Below are 19997 nucleotides of genomic sequence, written 5' to 3' on the forward strand. Positions count from 1 at the left end.
TTTTGTCATACTACTCGCAAAACACTCTCAGGTTCAACTTTCAGTCTTTTTCGCCACAGTGCTCGTCTATACACAGGTATAAAAACGCGTCTATTCTACAGAGTAGACACGTTTATAGACGCGCTTGTAGACGCGTGTACAAACACGTTTATAGATGTGAAATAGAACAATTTTTAAACACACAGAGAAAGATGAAAACTATTTATTATTTTTTTGAATATGCAGGATATCTTCATCAATCAGTTCTTCTAGTGATGATGAGTTCCTTCGTTGTTCAAAATCGAGATAGTTGGTTGTAAGAAAAAATAAAAATGTATGTGTGATCGTTGTCGAGGATGTATGCATCGACAAGGTAGCATTACGATGAATCACATTTCAATGTATGGAAAATGGTAAGTATACTTTGCTTATATTGTAAGAATTTATTTAAGAATTAGTATTCAATGGAGACTCACATTGAAAAACTCGTGTGTAGGATAATGCGCCGCACCCTTCTATGTTGACTCATAGATGGCGTCAAGAGGCCAAGCGTCGTAGAGAAATGGCAAAGGCTTCACAAACGTAGAAGTGGTGGAGGATTGGAATGATGGAGATACAAACCCACCACCCTTTCCTCATGAGAGGAAGAGGTTTTAGAAGATATGGTACGTGCTCTATTTGCCAATGAGCGTAGTGAAAATGAAAAAGCCATGGAAAATGATCACCTTTATAACGCGGCTTCGACCCCACTTTTTGAGGGATGCACATATTCCATTCTATGCACTGCTCTCGAGTTGCTCAACTTGCAAACAATCTAAGGATGGAGCAATGCAATTTTGAATGCACTTCTCAAGTGAGTTTTCTACTTTCATAAATTGTCTACTTCCATTATAGATATACAAGAAGAAAATATTTTTTATATTAATGTATTTGATTGTTTTGTCGATAGGCTTTTGTTTCTCAAAGATGCTTCTAAAAGGAGAATAAATTGCCAGCCTCAAGAGACCAAGCAAGGCGCTTTGTGACATCTCTTAGAGGCTTGGATTATACTCGCATCCATGCATGTATCAATGATTGTGTTCTCTTCTGTGGGATACATGCGGCGTCTCAAGAGTGTCCTATTTGTGGCGAGTCAAGATATCGAGAAAAGCTTAAAGGTATACATGTTTCGCGTAAGGTGTTGCAAAATTTTCCCATCATTCCTTGCATCCAACACGTGTTCAAGTGCAAATCTATTGTAGAGCTCATGTCATGGCATTCCTCTCATCGATCCAATGATGGAAAGATGAGAATTCCTACAGACACACCTGCATGGAAGCACATCGAGGAAATGTGACCAAGCTTAAAGGAAGAGCCTAGACATTTGAGACTTGGATTGGGTATGGATATGGTGTAAATCCTTTTGGAATCAAGAGCACCTCATATAGTATATGGCCACTGGTAGTGGGGTGAATTACAACATTCCTCCATCCATGGCAATAAAGAAAGGACATGTCATGTTATCCCTTCTCATTCCTGGGAAACATAAGGTAAAGAATATGGATATATATCTTGAGCCCTTGATTGATGATCTTGAGATACTTTGGTGAGGTATCCATGTGCATGACATATGTCGGCCTCCATCTTTCATGAGACTTTCTCTTGAAGGCCATCTTTATGTGGACGATGCATGACTTCCCTGGTTATGGGGCGAGTGTGTAGGTGAGTCAAATGGGTTTCTATTCACATGATGATTCTTTATTATCATTGTATTGTTTTTTGACATGCTTGAATGTCTATGTTGTTTAGGTCTCTCCACATTTGGATACCATTTATGTCCTATTTGTGGCTCATCATTGGTGGCATCTAGGCCAGAGAGCTTGAGGAAAGTGATATATGAGAATCATCATCGATTTCTCCCTCATCATCATCCCAATTTTTTTAGTTCTTGGATGGGAGTCTCTCCACATCCACTAAGCATGGGAGATTGGAAGGCATTATGGAATGGAGTGGAAAGTCCTCCTCCCCCTGGCATGAATAGGTAATATATCTTTGACATAGAATTGCAATACAAGCTTTGGATGAAAAGATAATCCTCATAATATTTGTTGTTATTGATAAGGTACTCTATCTCCTTTCGCCTACCATATTGGACGAGCCTCAAAATCAACCATCTTCTTGATCCAATGCACATCTTCAAGAATGTCGCCTCTAACATTTGGGAGCACTTGAGAGGAACACGGGACTCCTTGCTTGTAAGAGAGGATCTACAAAGCATAGAGAGGATGCAAAGAGCTTGGGAAGACAATTCTACCTCGAGCACCTTAGATATTGACAAAGAAGGAGAAGTTGGTGAAAGATGTCATTACTACATTCTGTACTGCAACGGGGTGCATGAGGTGTTTAAAAGGTGCCGTCACAAAGACAAAGAAGAGATGTGTTGAGAAATTATATGGCTTGAAGTCCCACAATTGGCACAAGATGCTTCAAGTAAATGCAACATTGAAGTTGTTTGTATTTAACTTGTTTAATCATGATGTATAAATGTTTATAGTTCATTCTTCCTACAAAAATTTCCAATTGTGCATCCCACGAAGTGCGAGAGACGATTTATAAGATGGGGGAGCTTGTGAGGTTTGTACCCCAAACCCTCATAGCCAATGTTCTACACGTGCTTTCCTCAAAATGATATGTTTAATGTTTCGCATTGTAGATATGTGAGCTCAAAGGAAATCGATCCATGTACACTTGACTATGCAAAGGGTCAAGGCGGTGGAGGTGGTTTGTTTGGTGGAGGAGACATTCCCACGGTCAATTCTCACAAGCCAACTACATCTTTTATGGTTCATTTTATTGATTAGATTTCCATATGTGGCACTGTGCATGCTCGATGGATGTTCTTTCTTGAGCGTTTCATAAAGACCTTGAAGGATTTTGTAAGGCAAAATGCAAAGTCGAAAAGGTAGTATAGCTGAGGGTTGGTTGGTACAAGAATTACTTGTTTAAATCTTAGAATACCTTGCCAAAGTGGATCCCTCTCTCCCTCACCTATGGGAGCAATGAAGAAGACTTGAGGATGACCTCTCATGTTCCTTAAGGAAAGGGAAAGACCAAAGTCATGGATATAGGCATAGTAAGCTTAATATCTTTTGTGTGCTTAATAGTGATGTGATGAGAAGATGGGTGGCAAAGTATGAGGATGAAAAGGCAAGAAGACAAAGTGAAAGGTCGGCATTCCGTAAGCGCCATGGACATAGTGTGCCATACCCTGAGCACCTACGATCACTTCCCAAGGATCTTGATATAGATTGGCTACATGAGGAGATGGGCAAGACAAAAACATGCATATCACATTGGAGGAGTGGGAGTATGCCCGAGGATGCTTCAAAAAGGTAACCAAACTTGTGTTCTCAATCATATTTTAGTATGTTAAACTTGTGAAATTTAATTTTGAGGAAACATTTGTCTTGGTATAGTGCACAATGTTTAATGCTTTGTGGTCGGGGGGTAAATTTAATTTTGAGGTATTTATAAAAACATTTGTCTTGGTATAGTGCACAATGTTTAATGCTTTGTGGTCGGGGGGTAAACAATTTCGCACTGAAAGGATTGATGAGAAGAGGAACACCCAAGATTGTGGGGTAATTGCAAGCTTTGAGGGAGCTAATGGAGCCATGGATGATTATTGTGAGTTGCTTCAAAATATCATTAAGCTTTACTTTGGAAGGTTCTTTGTATATATTTTGGATGTCAAGTGGTTTAAGGATGTGGTGGAAAGAGGTCCAATGCAACAATCAAGCGTCATGCAAGTCGCTTTTTGTGACCATTGACTCTATAAAATTTTGGCAAGGAAAAGATGGGACTCTAGTGCTACCACAACATTGTGAACAGGTACATATAATAATTGGTAATTACAATATATGTATTTACAGATAGTAGAGATGAAACTTTTTTGTATGATGTACCTTTGTGCTTGAATAGGTTGTGTATCAACCAATAATTGACAATAATTGGTGTACCTTTGTGCTTGAATAGGTTGTGTATCAACCAATAATTGACAATAAGAGATGGTGGCATATAATCCTAATCTCACCACGTTCAAGAGCCGTTTACAGTCCATTCACCCACATTGAGCATATGGAGGAGCGTGTCATCTCAACTATGGAGGGAGATAGCTTGGAAAACATTGATGATGATCGTGCTTGGATATAGGCATGGACATTGAGATAGATACTTTAGCAAGAGTTGACCTCATTGAAGATGAGGTTGGAGTCTAGTTTCTCCATTGTACTTTTATTATGGCTATATTGGTCTTCCTTTTGGTATAGATTCATGCCTTTTTGAGATTACACGTATAGATTTATTGTGATATGTTGCTTTTCGTGGGCATTCCTGAATCATTCACCTTTGGACTGCTTTTCATGGAGGTTCAAGATTTTTTTAAAAAGCTTCACTTTGAGGAAAAGATGTGGGGATTGAATCATTTTCCTTTGGATTGTTTTTCATGGCATTACTTGATATACCTTAGCCTTTGCATGTATCCATCCCTTTCACCACATTACTCGATTTATACCTATTTCTTTTCTCTTTCCTTAGCATATTTTTCCTTGTAAATATGATTTCTAGAGATTCATTTGTATAGAAACACACCAAAAAAGCATGCATATTATCAAAATCTTGTGCACATAGTTCAGAAAATGATATTTTTGGGGATTGAACATTTTGTTTTTATTTGAAAGGTCCACAATTGCAACTGCATAGGAAATTGTTACAGACTGTGTTTATAAGCGCGTCTGTAATCGCGTTTATACTCGCATCTATAATCGCGTCTATACTCGCATCTATAAGCGCGTCTAGTTTCAAAGGAATCAGACGTGAGCATAGACGCAAACGTAACTTACGTGTCTATAAGAATGTCTAGTTTCAAAGAAGTAGACGCCCTTATAGATGCGAGCATAGACGCTAGTATAGACGCCCCCATAACTTGCGTGTCTATGCTTGCTTTATGTTGTAGTGAAAGCAAGCACCATGATAATCTAACAATGATGACATAAAGAGCGTGGATGGCTACCTAGGTGCCCACCTGCATGCGAACACACCCTTAGTATAAGATGTTCCTAAGAGTATCTGAACCCAAGACCTCCCGTAGAAAGCCTAAGGTCTTATCCACTAGGCTACCGCCTTGGGGATGCCCTGAAGTATATTTCAACATTACATAGAAACAATTTCATTTTTTTTTCTTTAAAGGCATAGACTTAGGCAAGAAAAATCACCTTAAATTGTAATTTCCCCCTTCCCCTTCCGCTTTCGCTTCCCCTTCCCCCCACCCCCTCCCCCACCCCAAAAAAACGTGAGTAAGAACAAATAACAAAATTATGCATTCCACAAAGAAGTTACAATCAACAAACTTGATTTATAAGTTAAAGTATGTCTTCAACTTGATTTATAGGTAAAAGTATGTCTTCAACTTCTTCTCACCATAAGAGAATGCATTAGAAACTTAACCCTTAGCTATGGTCTTGTTGAGAACAAGCAATGCTTTTTTTGACTTGTTGGATCCTTTTTATTTTTTGTGAGGTTATGACGTTTTGATAGAAACTTGTCTTGGGAAAACTTTTCAACACTAAATAGTAGGAGATCAAAAGTCTAAGCATAAAATATAACATGAATGAAATATGTTCCCTCTATTCTAGCTTGTTTTTACTAAAACTTTTAAACAAACATCTTACGTTGAGAGGGCTAGTCATCTACTTAATTTTTATTTCATTAGTTAAGACCATGTGAAACTATTTTTTTCTGTCTATAAGACTTTCCACACACTTTTCTCCCAAAGTTGTTTGTTTGAGTGTACTTTTTCTGCACTAAAGTTTGCTAAACATACTAAACCATAGTTAACTACGCAATGAAGTAGAAAATGAACAATTTTCATACATTTCTAGGTAATCATTTGAATCAATGGTTATTCAAAATACCATTATAAATTGTGAATCCAGCTTGTTGGGGGGCTAACTAGCCATTCATCTATGTATGATTATTTTTTAAGAGGGTTCTATTTTCCATTCAAGGAATCCCCACACTTTTGAAAATTGTGTCTTAAGGTGTTGGAAAAATTCTTATGTTTAATATCTTAAGTTGTAATGGTTTTGGAGTAGAGGATTGGTTGTTTAAAGTGGAGATTTTAGGATTTGTTTTTTTCTAGTAAGTTGTCTTGAGTTATCTCTTATAACCACTTAAAAATGGCCTAAATAAAGAATAACAAGTCTCATTGTGTTTTCTTTTTGGGTGTGTGTGTGTGTGCGTGTGTGCATGCACGCATGCATGCACACATCCTCTTGTGCTTTGCATATTTTTCTTGAAGCAAGATGGTAGAAGTCTTGGTGGCATTTATAGATGAAAACTCAAGAAGATATCCCATCCAAATAAAGAAATTGTGAGTACTGAGCCATAAAGGAGTTTGTGTTACACCAACCTATAAAAGGAAGGGTTACACTATAATATCCCAAAAGAAAGGTACATGTATCGAACTATGGAAGAAAACGTGAACTACTAGTTAGAGAAAGAGTACGTGTATTAACATAATGAAGAACAAGTAATTGAAAGATAGAAGGTGAATCTATGAAAATAAGGGTATTGGTCAAGATGAAGGCACCCATTTTGATAACATGAAAGGATGCACTCCCAAGTCAGAGAAAGAGTCTATGTATTTAAATATTGAAGAATGAGTAATTTAAAAAATAAAAGGTGCATTAATAAAACAAAGGGTATTGGTCAAGATGAATGCATGCATTTTCATAACAACAAACATACATGTGCTTCAGATACAAAATATTTATATTACATTTATCATATTAATTGACAACAACCAAGATGATTTCTATTATATGATTTGTGTCTATGGATTAACAAAATTCTTGATATCATTTCTGGGATAGAACAATGTGACTTTAGAACGAAAAGCAATTCTTCAAAAAAATGAGAAAAAATTTAAAGAAATATTTTCAATTGTGCTTCTTGTTGGAAGTGCATGCATTATCCATCACTAGGAGTCATGTAGCCAAATGAGTGTTAGCCTGAATAACGTTAGATTCAATGAAGCTTGTAAAAGGGAATAAGCTCTACAAAATCAAGTGGGAGTAGGAACAAATTAGCCCACCGTGAATCTCACTAAAAGGCCTACACTATAGGGAGATAAAGTGGGCCAAATGGATAGAGCAATGGAAGATTTTGGGGGAATCAAACTTGGTCCATATGCTTGGAATTAATGCGGCTATAAAAGGGCTCCATTTTATGAAAAAAATAATCTACTTCATGCTCTAATCTAACTCATATTCGATAAGCTCTAATCTTTATCATAAGTCTTAAAACATGTTGCTAATCATGATTTCCTCATATTATGATCCACCATAGCTACTCAATGGTTATGTCTTGCTCCACAATTTGTATCAAAGCCATATTTCCCTCCTAGATGAGTCCAAAAATTTCAATTAAAGTATCTTGACTAGCATCTAATTACTAATATCTTGACTAGCATCTAATTACTAATATATTGACTAGCATCTAATTACTAATATCTTGACTAGCATCTAATTACTAATATCTTGACTAGCATCTAATTACTAATATCTTGACTAGCATCTAATTACTAATTTATTTTTGTTTCACTTTGTACCCCAAGTCTTAATCAGCTCAAATCTAGAGTTTGAGGTTTTTTTAAACACTACAAGATATCAACGTAATATTGTCACATATACTAACAATGTACACTTAGTTTGTTTTTGCCTAAACTACATAGGCATCAGTATCCTTGCTCGTATTGAATCATCAATATAAGGATCGGTTTTGAGACAACGATTATACCGACACCTATATCGACACTGGTTATTTAGCAAAGTGTCAATATAAGCATCAGACATTGATGAATATATCGACAATTATACCAAATTCTATGAGAAACAAAACATGGGCAGCATGCGAGTTTGCTCCAACCTATCCTATTGTGCTCATAGTACGTAGCTAGGTACTTTAGATATAGACAAATTAGCCTTGCGTATTGTGTTGCACATAGCCTCATGTATATCTGCATAGATAGCCTAGTGCATAGATAGCCTAGTGCATAGCCGCACGAGAGATGTTTTTTGAAAAAATGGTGGAGGACAGAATGGGAGAGAAACAAATTAGCTTCTCTCTCTCTCATTCTTTTCCCCCATAAAAAAAACTAACATTTGCATGAAAAATACAATGTTTAGAACATATTATACAAACATACTTTATGCTTTGTCTCTTTATGCATGGATAGAGTGTGCAAGACCTATGCAAGCATAAAGCATGCTCTATACTCTATGCATGCTTAAAGAGAACATGCACATAGCACTTTATGCATGAATAGATCATAAAACCAGTAGTGCATAAAATAAATAAATTAAATGTTCCCATAGCACTGAGGAGTATTAATTTACGGCTTATGCGGCAGTGCATCATATGAAAATATGGTGTGTTTAAGTCTTAACCATAGAGAGCTTGCTTGCTTGTGGCGAGCTTGCTTGCTTCTAGTCTTCAACAAAGATCATAACCTAGAAACAAAAAACGAACCAAAATAAACAAGATAACAAGAGCTTATGCAAAACTTTCAAAATCTTTTTTCTTTTGTAAAACTTATAAAAAAACTAACCATCTTGCAAGGGAAAGAATTAGGAAGAAGAGGGGAAATATGAGCTTGCAAAACAAAACAAAACAAATGCAAAACTCAAAATAATTATTAACTCGAACTCGAGGTTAGCACGGACCACGGACATGCATCAACGATGCCACATCTACATCTATGATAAGCTTAGTGTGGAAGCATGCATTAGTCAAATGTGGACATGAATCATCTACAATAGGCTAGGAGAATGCACAAGTAGTGCAAAGTCACTAAAGGATGTACACATGCACTGCCTAAAATATTATTGTCCACCCTCACTTATGTGTTTTCTGCCTAAGAAAGAGTTAATAACTTGTTCCAATGATTGTATTTCTTGCATAATTGATGTTAATAATGTACTCAAGGGATGACAAAGCCAAGTGAAAGAGCAAGGATGCATTCAATGTGTGCTTAGACTAGCCCAGATATAGGACTAGACAATACATGGGTGCCCAATGAATTATTGGGTGTGGACACCCAAGCTTATAACGCCCTTGTATATAAGTGAATTTCTCTAATGAGAAAGAGAAATTCCCTTGAGTATTGATTGAGAGTGTGCTCTTGCTCCTTTGTGCTTTATCTCTCTACTGTATACTCTTACTCTCTTGGTAGTAGTGCTTATGTGAGAGTGAGTGTGTGTGAGAGTTGTATCCTCTTGCCCTCTTGGTCTTGCCATGTCTTACTAGTGAGAGAGTGAGAGTGAGATATTGTCTTTGTGGGGTGGAGCACAGTCTTGCAAAACAACGGGAAGTGCCAAGCTCTACATAGACAACTTCTCTGGCGACATCGAGACGTGGGCCTTCTCAAGTACTAGATTGCATTCATGCGGTTGCCTCTTCCATGAGATGGCGGGTAAGCTACTAAGTTCTCCATGACATGCCTAAAGGTGGGTACTCCTCACTTGGTTAGCTTTGTGTTAGTGAGTGTGGTGCATTCGAGCTTTCCATTGCTGCCATTGACGGGGAATGTGATTTTGTACCTTAGTGCTTGTTTAGACTCTGTATAGGGTTTGCTTTCTTTGTTTCCATTTGGGTGTTGGTTGTTACATTTGGTGAAAGATCCGGTGAAGGGAGTTTGAATTGGTTGAAATGGTTGGTTTAGTTTTGTGGTTGGATTTCCTTTGTGGTAGAACAAAGTTTGTGTGATTTTTTGTTGTTTATTGGTGATTTATTTTAGGGTTTTTTTCTTTTTCCATATTAATTAGTGTTTTTGATTAGTGTCAAAAACTAGTGCTAGCTTTAAGATTAACTTTAGTATTAGTGAATAGGGTTAGTAATTAGTGTTAGTGTTATTAGGATTAGTAGTGTGTTAGTGTTAGTCTTAGTTATTAGTGTTAAAAGAATAATTAATATTAGTATTAGTATTAAGTTTTAGGGTTAGCTTAACTAACATCTAGTATTAAGTTTTAGTATTAAGTTTTAGGGTTAGTTTAACTAACATCTAGTTAATATTGACTAATTAATAAGGGTTTTAGTTAATGTTATTATTGATAGTTAGAATTAGTATTAGTTTAGGTAATAATGAGTCAGCATTAATAGTAGATTAGTTAATTTTAATAATTACTATATGTTAGTAAGTAGGATTAGATAGTGGTTTTTTAAAAAAAATAGAAGAAAAGGAGAAAAAGAAAACCAAAATAGCAAGGTCATCTTGACAAAGGAGAGGAGCGTGTAAGGAGGAGCCGGCGAAGGTGAGGGAAGCGGTCGGCCAGGAGGGCAAGATAGGGCCACCAAGCGAAGCAAGGGCATGGAGCACAAGGCACAGCAGCCGAAAGCGAAATGAAAAAAGCGAAGGCCTTTTAGGAGCTAGTGCAAGACGGCAAGGCGTTGAAGCACGAAGCGCTGGTAGCTGGGCCATAGGCGAGGCGTGTTCACAGCCATATCCATCCATCGCAAGCTTCCAAACGCTCTCACCACAACGGTCTCTTTTTTGTTTCAAGCACGCCGGTCTCCTTGCTCTGTTGAGGCAACACGACTGTTCTGAATAGAGGCCCAAGTCGAAATTCTAGGGGAGATTATAAAAGAAACACAAAGAAAGAGAAACCCTAGCAGAGTAAAAAGGAGGAAGAAGGGAGTGTTTAGCCTGCGGCAAAGCGATCTGGCTGGAGAGAGTTCTCGTGAGAGTCAAAGCAACAAGGTAAGAAAATACGCACACAGAAACGTGCCTCGCACAGACAAAGATGATGAAAGAATAAGCCTGACCAGTGACTTTCCCTACCTAACCTTTGAACCAGGCCAAGACAAAAGCAAGTGGCTACGTGGCCAGGCGTAGCATAAGGCGCAAGGAGTGAAGCAAGACGCGGTTGTGAAGGCTAAGCAAAGGACAGAACAAGGTGAGCGCTCGGGTGGCGCACATCCAGGTGTAACGGCTGGGCCTAGCACATACCAAGCCGGCGTGATTGTGGGCTGGTTGGCTTGAAAGGTGGGCTGTACGTTGAGACCTGGCCACAAACAATGCACATCAGTGCATAGAAAAGAGAGGCGCACACCTAGTCGGAAATGAAGGCAAAAAAGAAAGGCGCCTAGGCGAGGCACCGGCAGCCACACCATAGGCATCGAGAAAAAGGAGACGCAGTCAAAAGCAAGGAGAATAGAAGAATTGTGGCTACAGCCATGCTGGTGTTGCCATGGCTGCAGCATACACGAGAGGGAGAGGGAGAGGGAGAGGGAGAGAGACGCGCTCGTAGTTGATACGAACCGTTCTGATTGTATCGATTGACGGTGGTTACATTTATAAACGAGTAGAAGCACCCATTCATTTGCATCACTTTTGATGGGCGTTCACACTCGTATAGTGGACACGAGCATTAATTCCAACACTCCCCCTTAATGCGAATGTCGGCATGAGGGTGAATGAGGAAATGTATTGTGTATAGTGATGTATGCATTATGAATTCATGTGTAATGCTATATATCTTTACATGATGAGTCGATGATGATATAACTGCTTTGGTAATCGCAACACATTTGTTTTGTGATTATGTCAATATGCTTTTTGTCGAAGTTGATCTTCTTGACAACCACAAGACACATGTTCCAATATGATGTTGAGACATTGTGCTTGGTAGTAACTGCAACACGTGTGTTCCGATATGATGTTGAAACATAAGTTCTTCCACTCTCAGACTTGCCATCCGTATTCTTCCCCTCAAGTTGAGTAGTGGAATTCCAAGTATTGCATTGGGTACATGTCAAAAGAGAAAGGTTGTATGAGTACTTATGTGATCAATAAATATCAAATGAGAGGTGATGTTATTTACAAGTGTGTATGTGTGTACAATTAAGTTTTAATGTCATCGCTCAGAGGCTAATTCGTTTTCAGCTTGTCGAAGACCAACGTTTAATTTTGGCCTCATGGGTGCTGCAGACACTCCAATGGGCTCAATTGCCTCTTTGGGCATAGTTATTTCCCTCTCGGGGTCGTAATTCCCTGTTTGGGTTGTTGTTTCATGCACCTTTAGGCGCTTAGGGTGGACGATCACCCATAATTTTGTTTTAATCTCATACCTCGTGGGTGTGGCCAACATTGATGCCTCTTTGGGCTGACTTTTCGGGTCTTATTTGTTTGCTCGGGTCTTATATTAGTGTCCATTTTGTAGGACGGACCTCTTTGGGTCCTTTTACGGGTCACTGTGCCATTGGTAGGTCTTTGCCTATTTGTGGCTCTTTGCCCATTTGTTTTGTTTATTTGTTTGTTTTTTTAAATTTAATAATAATTATTATTATTTAAAAAGATTTTTGTCATATTTGTGTAAAATGGTGTGTGTGCATGCAAATAGCCTGAAAGAGTAGGCATGATTGCGCTTACGAATAGCCTGAATGTTTAGGCATGTTGGTGATGTGAGTGAATTATTAAATATAAAATTAATTTTTGATTGATTATAAATAATATAGTGATTTCTAAGTATTATGTGTTTTTACAAAAAATCATTATAGTTATTGTTAGTCAAAATGTATGAAAAAGAGCACGTGGTGAGACGTGAGGGTGATGCTTGTAGACTTGAGGAAGAGGCGACGGACGTTTTGTGCTTGCTTCGTACACTGATGCCCATTGACAGGCAAGTGATGGCCACGGCAAGAAGACGGAGGACACGACAATAACAATGATACGGATGTTGTGCATGCACAAGAGAGAGTGGGGTTGGCGCACAAGCATAAAAGGATGGTTGGCGCTGCTCGAAGGGGTTCTTGGCACCCTTAAGAAAGGCTTAATAGCTGGTTTAGTAAGGTAATGCAGCATTGACACAAGCGAAGGGCTGGTGAATTTCACAGTAAAGGATACAAAAATGGCGTGTGTAACGGTAGCGTTATGACCAACGGTGGTGGTGGCTCTGGCAACAGGGGCAGCGTGGGCATCCAAGGCGCTGATGGAGTTGATTAGGGACAAAGGGGATAATTTTGATGTAGGTTATTTATTTGCACGATGGCGATGATGACAATGATGCTTTGGTTGCTTTGAGATGAATCCGCTTCTTTTGTTGCTCTGAGATGGCTGCTTTTGTTGTGGTAGGTGAGAGGAAGCGAAATCCTGGAAACCCTGGTGGGCTGCAAGCACGCGATGACAGGATGGTGATCTTGAAATGGAAGCGCGCATGATTCAGCCTAGCATAGGCACTCTAGAAAAGGAGGTGTGATACCATGTAAAAAATGAGGCTACAGCCATGCTGGTGTTGCCATGGTTGCAGCATGCACGAGAGGGAGAGGGAGAGGGAGAAGGAGAGAGACACGCTCGTAGTTGATATGAACCGTTTTGATTATAACGAGTATAAGCACCCCGATGGGTGTTCAGACTCGTATAGTGGACACGTGTATTATTTCGAACAACAATAGAAGGAGCGCTAGGCACAACAGCGCATGCCGAAAGGAGAGAAAGGGGGCTCGGAGAGGCGCCAACAGGGCCCAAAACAAGGCACCAAAAGGAGGTGCATTAGTGCCAAGGCCACGTGAGCGAGTGGCTATAGTGCTTTGCCACAAGGCGTAGCAGTGCATAGTAGCAAGATGGACGTGGTCATTGGGCACAATGAAAAGGAAAGAGAGCAAGCAAAAGGGCTAAGGTTTTTTTCTCTCTCTCACACGTTTTTTCTCTCTCTGTGTAATTTTCTTGTCCTATGATGCTGTAAAGAAGAGCTAAGGTTGTGGCGAATAGTCGACGCAATGCAAACCATAATCCATTGACGTTTCTTTACCCCATTACAGACCATAATCCATTGAAGATTCACACGGACCTGAGAATTGCAAACGTACGTTGGCAAGGTTTTTTGGTAAAGGTCTCGCCCCGACTGGCAGGAAGTTTTATTTGATTAGAGTGGTAGGTTTGCAATTGATTACTGTACATATGCATTAGCTTCTTATGGTGGTTGGAACTTTGTCTTACTACATTGAATTGAAGAAATCTTTGGTGGTGTTATGCTTGTGCATTCAATTTCCTCATTTACTTCACACTAACATAACAACTAGCATCTGAGAGTGGATTTGATAGGATCCTACCTAGCTACACGTGGGTCTTCACAACCATGACTCCGGGCCTCCTTTGCGTTGCCTCCAAGGTGTGAGTTCTCTGTGTCTTTGGACTTTTGGTTTTGTGTGAGCATATTGGCATCCTTAAATAGATGATCAATCCAATCACACATGAAGTAGAATATGTTGATGGCCACCATCAGATCTATGAGATCATGCAGCTTGAAGGGGTAAACCGAGAAAATATAATTGAACCTTTAAACCCTAAGGTTTCCAGATTCACAAACAAGGAAGGGTGTAGAGTGTATAAGGAATATTTTGGGAACATCTACTACCCTAAGATTCTCATAGGAGAATCTAGGTTTGACCACAAAACCTCTCCAACAAAGCCTATTGGGTCCTCAAATCTTTCTCTTAGTGCACTAGATACCCAATCAAAGCCTAGTGTATCTAAAACACGTGGAAGTCTTACAAAGTCACCAAAGGCAAGTCCTATAGCATCAAAAAAATTTAAGTCATCACCCAAGGCTCCTAGTCTTTCTGAGATAGTAGAGGTGTCTCCTGTATTGCTCTTGATTGTGTCTGGGTATTTTCTTCCTGGGCAGTCTTCAATTTTTTGCAAAGGCTGTCTTTTTGCATGAGGGTTGCAGCAGCGATTGTGTCACACACCTCTAGTGCTTCTACTTTTTTAATCACCAATGGGTGTCCACTTGCTGAATTGAATGTTTCTTCCTCTTAAAGTGTAGCGTATGTGACACACATGGGTGGCCAGATTGCAAACTAAGAGAAAATTCATATTTAGCGTTAAAAGATCTGTCGCATCATGCATAGAGTTTAGCCATCATCATGATGGTATTTGATATTGATGAGATGCATATTCCTTAGAGTTGTTTGTCCATGATAATCAACATATTTGATTCTTACTTTCATGATGTAAGTAGAAGAAGATCTGTCCCATGCGTATGCTGGTGTGTTCTTTCTTGGGATCTGAAGTTCAAATCATAGTTTTTCATATGTCAGACATATGACATACGCATACCGCCTAAAACCTACGCGAACCCTCTCAAGAAGTTTTAGGTGAATTCATATTTTAGCATTAAAAGATCTGTCACATCATGCATGGAGTATAGCCATCATCATGATGGTATTTGATATTGATGAGATGCATATTCCTTAGAGTTGTTTGTCCATGATAATCAACATATTTGATTCTTACTTTCATGATGTAAGTAGAAGAAGATCTGTCCCATGCATATGCTAGTGTGTTCTTTCTTGGGCTCTCAAGTTCAAATCATAGTTTTTCAGACATATGACATACGCATACGGCCTAAAACCTACGCGAACCCTCTCAAGAAGTTTTAGGTGAATTCATATTTTAGCGTTAAAAGATCTGTCGCATCATGCATAGAGTTTAGCCATCATCATGATGGTATTTGATATTGATGAGATGCATATTCCTTAGAGTTGTTTGTCCATGACAATCAACATATTTGATTCTTACTTTCATGATGTAAGTAGAAGAAGATCTGTCCCATGCATATGCTGGTGTGTTCTTTCTTGGGCTCTGAAGTTCAAATCATAGTTTTTCATATGTCAGGACATATGACATACGTATACGGCCTAAACCTATGCGAACCCTCTCAAGAAGTTTTAGGTGAATTCCCTTGAAACATTTCAACTTTGAAGATAGTTTATAGGTTGATAGGACGGCTTCTACAGTGGCTTACTTCCATGGCAATTTTATTAAAACTAAGAGAAAATTCATATTTAGCGTTAAAAGATCTGTCGCATCATGCATAGAGTTTAGCCATCATCATGATGGTATTTGATATTGATAAGATGCATATTCCTTAGAGTTGTTTGTCCATGATAATCAACATATTTGATTCTTACTTTCATGATGTAAGTAGAAGAAGATCTTTTGTACTTTATGCAACTCACATTGATCGTGACTTATGCCATGGTCTGGTATAACTCTTATAAGTTTTTTATGCTACCATGATGTACTTCTACAATGATCTTGATCTTTTGGATTGCTTCATGAGCTAATATCTTGTGATCTTGTTTTAGTGCTAGCTATAGGAATCACATGATTAAGCTTGGATGTTCATAATGTATTTATTGACAATCCAAGGTATTATCACATGATGGTAATTATGCCTTTCTTTTCGATCAACTGATGATATGTATATGGATTTTGTTCATCCTACCATGGTTTTATTTTGTGATGCTCACTATGATGATTTCTTTATATTCGTTGATGACGTTTCCATGGACTTTATGCATGATGCCATGGTTTTGGCTTGCTATCCCTTTGGTGTGTCTGCTTGATATTGCTTACATATCTGATGTTGGATCTTACTTTTTGAATGGTTACTCCTTCTCTCAATGTCAATTCGTAGCCCTGTGCGTGTGAGCAAAAATCTCGCATACCAAACCAAAGGTGTGCATTAGTTTGTTTGAAATAGGTTGGTTCTAATTTGTGCCCATGAAATGCTTGTGGTAAATTCAATGATGACCCTTTTATCTCATGACTTCAGAATCGTTAGAGTTACTTGCTCATGGTCATCTCGGTGATGATCTGATCGTTTTAACTCATGACTTAGGAATCGTTATAGTTACTTGCTCGTGGTCATCTCGGTGATGATCTGATTGTTTTAACTCATGACTTCAGAATCATTACGGACTTGCTCATGGTCATCTCGGTGATGATCTCATTGTTTTAACTCATGACTTCAGAATCATTACGGACTTGCTCATGGTCATCTCAGTGTGATGATCTCATTATTTAGATCTCATAATGTTTATTTGAATTTGTTTTGTATTCTCTAATCTTTGGTACAAGAGTATAGTTATGTGCTCATGGTCATCTTGGTGATGATCTCATTATCCTTTTATCTCATGACTTAAGAATTGTTATAGTTCCTTGCTCATGGTCCTCTCGGTGATGATCTGATCGTTTTATATCATGACTTCAGAATCGTTACAGTTACTTGCTCATGGTCATCTCGGCGGTGATGTTGATCTCTCGTTTGATTGTTCTCACAAGGAAGTTATGTATTTGTTCTTTCTATGGCTTCAAGGAAGTTTGTCTTGTGCGTAAAGAGGACTTTATTGATGCTTAGCATGCTGCTACTGCTTGAGAGGATTTGTAAGCATGCAACTATTTCTCGAGAGCCTTTGCAAGATATAGTTAAAGGTGCCATGTGTTCTACTTTTGCTTGTTACATTACAACCAGTCTTCTCACGGACTTGACAATTATTATTTTAAGCATGCAAGCCTCGGTGATTCTGACAAGTTTGGTGAGTTTGTAATTTTGGTGCCTTGGTAATCATATCATTAACTATGTCACTTTGACTCATGGCATCTCAGTAATGATAATCTCTAGTGCCAAGACAATAGTACCTTTTTCATATTCATCTCAGTGCTGCCTTTCCTATATGTTATTTGTATGACACATTTGTGATTTCATATGCGCACATTTTTCATTAGTATTATTTGTATCTATGTTGTCCATAGAGCGGCATCATGACCCGGCCGTCTCTTATGGCATTGTTCTTATGTTGTGATATTTTGTATATAACATAATTATACAACTTTCTGTTAAGTTTATGATATTATAGATTATGCTGCCCAGATCTGAAGAGAAGGTAAAGACATATCACAAAGACAATGAGATTACAGACTATGTTGCCTAAATTTAAAGAGAATACAAAGACATATCAAAGACAATGAGTGAATCTATTTCCTCATTTAGTTGTAGCTATAAATCATTTAGTTGTTTCTGCAATTTATGTCCGTATCTACATACCGTTTGTATCTATGTTGTCTTGAGAGCAGCGTTGCGAACCATCTCTTACGACATTGTGATTGCATTTCACATTCATAATCTTTCCATAACACTTTACGTGGATTCTTTGTTTTGAGTTTATGATGCTTCTAGGTCATAACAAGCAGAAGTCGTATTCAATTGATGACTCACAGAAAAGTTGAACTCAAGCCGATGATTCTAGGTCATAACAAGCAAAAGTCGTATTCAATTGATGACTCACAGAAAAGTTGAACTCATGCCGATGACAAATTCTTTCAAGATGTTTTATATCTTTCAAGTGAGCCTTTGTGGCCACCATTGTATATTTGGGAGTGATGTAGCTCCTTTGAACAATTCTTTTGTAACTTGAAATAATTTAATATAACGGTAGGTGTATATAGAGCTGTGGGTTTTTCCCTTGAGCCCCCAAGGGTTTTTTCATCCACAGTTAGAGACCCTTATTTGAGCGGGGGTGTTGGAACTATATATATAGATGTGCTCTATATATAGATGTGCTCTATATATAGATGGGTCTCCTCTATATATGATCAATCTCTCGTGTGTATTGAACACACCTTTGGGGATGCATATGACGTGTCTCTCTCTCTATATATAGATGGGTCTCCTCTATATATGATCAATCTCTCGTGTGTATTGAACACACCTTTGGGGATGCATATGACGTGTCTCTCTCTCTCTCGCTCACGTTGGTTCAACATAGATGTCACCATCAATTGTCCTCTTAGGCCAAGTCTTCTATTGATTATTAAATTGAAGACTTTTTTACTTTGAAAGTGTGATGAGATAATAGCCAAGTCTAAGTGGCACGTAGGTGGAGATCCCACTTACACATGGCAGAATTCTCCTCTTCCATGTAGGCATTCTAGAAGAATCTTTCCCAATTATGCACCTACACACACTCCTCCACATGCCTTCCACACTCCCCAACTTGTAGCCTTATGGTGAATACCATATTAGTAATACAATTAAAATCCATGTGAGCATGAAGGCCCACTTTTATTCTCCACATCACTAGCCTATCTACCATACCAAAGTATTTATCAAGCATACTTGTGGCATTTACAATGTGTGCACCCTAAATCAAGTAAAACCATTATATTTGAAGATAGAATGCTGTTATCAGGGTAGCTGCCAAGCCGCCGCATCACCATGCCGTTATTCCATTGTGGACGCCGCAATCTTCTTGGACAAGCTTCCACCTTATTACCATTGAGAAACCATCAAAATATGCACAAAATTGAAAATAAAAGATATCAATTTTTCATGTCACATCTTTCCCCCCCAGCAGATCCTCCATGGTTGTCTTGGGGGTCTGCTGGCCATGGTGCTTGGCATGTCCGGGAACCTCGTGGCCACTTGCATCCTCTAGAAGATAGGTGTTATTTTTGAACTTTTGCTTTATCTTGAAGGGGCCTCCTAGCATCGAAGAGGCTTCTTATCTAGCTGTTTCTCCACACGGCCATCATACCTCTTTTCCTCTTGGATCAAATAAAACTATACCCCCAGCCCCACATTGCCTGGAAGGGCTAAAGGCTCCATCAAAATGCATAATGAAAGCAGTTGGTGGTGTCTCCAAATCTTCATATACTTCTTCCTTTGTTCTTGTTCCTTCTCCTTCTTCCTTCCTTGTAAGCAAATCTGCAAGAGAGGCCCTAGTGGTGTTTTCTGTAATAAAAGTGAGAGAATTCTTGAAGCTCGCAAATCCACTTTGCAAGCTTACCTCCTACAGGATTGGGTTTGCGGACCAAGAATTGTAAAGAAGGTTGAGATGTGAGGAAGAAAAAAGGGCGAGGTAACAAGTATGACCTCAACTTCTTTACTGCAAAAACAAGAGACAAACCATCTTTCTCCATTTCACCATACCTCTCCTCGGCATCAGTCAGTTGTCGGCTTGCATAATACACTGGTTGCATATGCCCTTGCTCTCCCTTTTGCAAGAGTATAGCACCCACTGAATGTGATGAGACACTTGGGTTCACATAAAAGTCCTCCCCCCACCTACTAGGAGGCTGCACAATTGGACTTTGACTCGTGCATTCCTTGAGCAAACAAAAAGATTGAATTTGATCG

The 19997-nt window shown here is 38.8% G+C and overlaps 1 long non-coding RNA gene across 1 annotated transcript in view; it reads right to left on the minus strand.

Annotated features, from left to right (window-relative positions):
* Nucleotides 1-9956, minus strand: part of LOC147603191 (uncharacterized) — an 81602-nt gene extending 71646 nt beyond the window's left edge. The window contains exons 1-2 of the long non-coding RNA XR_015265604.1: nt 9618-9956; nt 8466-8528 (exon numbers count right to left, since the gene is read on the minus strand). This is a non-coding gene — a long non-coding RNA (uncharacterized LOC147603191). The remainder of the gene's footprint in view (nt 1-8465; nt 8529-9617) is intronic.
* Nucleotides 9957-19997: the final 10041 nt, after the last annotated feature.

The sequence above is a fragment of the Cibotium barometz genome, chromosome 64 (genome assembly GCF_041138505.1).
Source record: "Cibotium barometz isolate CiBa-2024 chromosome 64, ASM4113850v1, whole genome shotgun sequence".
NCBI lineage: Eukaryota > Viridiplantae > Streptophyta > Polypodiopsida > Cyatheales > Cibotiaceae > Cibotium > Cibotium barometz.